The 1,906-nt window shown below is 37.3% G+C and overlaps 1 pseudogene; it reads left to right on the forward strand.

Moving 5' to 3' along the window:
• The first annotated feature begins 1,516 nt into the window (after nt 1–1,516).
• Nucleotides 1,517–1,806, forward strand: LOC102849464 (annotated as a pseudogene).
• The last annotated feature ends 100 nt before the right edge of the window (nt 1,807–1,906 follow it).

Here is a 1,906-nt window from a genome sequence, read left to right on the forward strand (position 1 = left end):
AATTGGTGGTCTGTTCCACAATCAGCCCCCGGCCTAGTTTTCACAGCTGATATTGAGCTTCTCCAGCGGTTCCTTCCACAGATGTAGTCAATCTGATTCCTATGCATACCATCAGGTGAAGTCCATGTGTATAACCTGCGTTTGTGTCTGTTATAAAATGTATTTGCAATGAATAAGTCATTTATTTAGAATATATTAGGCACTCAAAAATTTCTAGTCAATTAATAGTATTACTACTCCCTAATTTATGCGGGTATATTTAAAAATTATTTTTGTTTACCTACAATTATTCATATACATTGTATTTCATACATGAACTTTACTTTTTATACAATGTATATTTTTGAAGATACTAGGGGACATTAATTGGCAGAAAAAAGACCTGAAATAATTTCCACAGCATGGAACTGTGTAAACAAGATTGAGACAAATTTGATTGAATAGATCTTTCACAGTATCATAATTACATTCCAAGTGGAAGCTTTCACTTTAGAACAGCTAAACTCTGTTTTCTAAATGTCCTCATGGGATTCAAAACCAGGATTTAATCTATTCCACAGACACAATCCTCCTTACCCTCTTGGTCTCTGATTCTTAGCATTGTAGAAATATTACTCCCAGAAATAAACTGACCTTTGGAAGAATAATTGAAATCATGCATTCCAGCTGAGGACAATGAACTTGATGCTTTAAAAAAAATTTTAATTTTTGTGCCAAATTAATGACCTTTGGGTTACTATTAGGTTCTCTCAAATTGTGAATAAACATAAATGTGATTCCCAAACATGTTTTTAAATAGTTTATTAGTTTGCAATAATGGGCTTAAACACCGCAGTGATTGTGAGGATGGCACAGGATTGGGCAGTACTGCGTAGCGCCACTGTTGTAAAATGGGACTGACATCGGGGTTGGGGGGAGACTGAGTAAGATGGGACAAATTATGTATACTGCATTGAACCAGATGAGGGAAAGAAATTTTTTAAAGGGATATGTGATTGGATATTATTGTCATTATAGGAGTCCAGAATGAAGACTGCACAGTGGAGTGGACTTGGGGGGAGGGATTGCATAACAATGAAAGATATTTTCTTTTACTTTTCAAAGAGAAGAGCGAACTGGGGTGGGGGGAGGTTGAGCAGGGAGAAAAGTGCAACAATGAATGAATGGAAATCCAAAGTCTCTGTAAACTTTCATTAAAATTAATAAAAATAGCTCTAGCTGCCACCTTACATCCCCTCGTGTGCAACCTATCTCAGCAGGTCTGCCAAAAGACCTCCTGGAGTGCCATAGTCCCCATTTCCTTGTGGTCCCATTTCCTCTCTGACAAGATGAAAGAAATGATCATGAATCAAGAGAAACTTGCCAAACTGCAGGCACAGTGCACATTGGTGGAAAAGGAACTGCATGCAGAAAGAAGAAGGTGGTGTATAGAACAGCTACAGCAGAGGACAAAAAACTTCAGTTCCCCTTAAAGAAATTAGGAGTAAACCGTAGTTCTAGTACTGAAGTGGTGAATATGTTTACAAATCAAGGAATGGTGATCCAATTTAATAATCCTAAAGTTCAGGCATCTCTGGCAGCGAACACTTTCACCATGCTGAGACAAAGCAGCTGACAGAAATGTTACCCAGCATCCTAAAAGAGCTTGGTGCAGATAGCCTGAATAGTTTAGGAAGACCGGCTAAAACCCTGCGCAAATAATCTGTGGATGGAAAAGCACCACTTGCTACTGGAGAAGATGATATTGATGAAGTTCCGTGTCTTGTGGAGAATTTTGATGAGGCTTCAAAGAATGAAGGCAACTGATTTGAGTAAACTTTTTTTAAAATTATTATTAAATTTCATTAGTTTTAATGAACATTTACAGAGATTTTGGGTATTCATTCATTCATTGTTGCACTGTTTT

Source organism: Elephantulus edwardii, unplaced genomic scaffold (assembly GCF_000299155.1).
Source record: "Elephantulus edwardii isolate Elephantulus edwardi_28Jun2011 unplaced genomic scaffold, EleEdw1.0 scaffold00323, whole genome shotgun sequence".
NCBI lineage: Eukaryota > Metazoa > Chordata > Mammalia > Macroscelidea > Macroscelididae > Elephantulus > Elephantulus edwardii.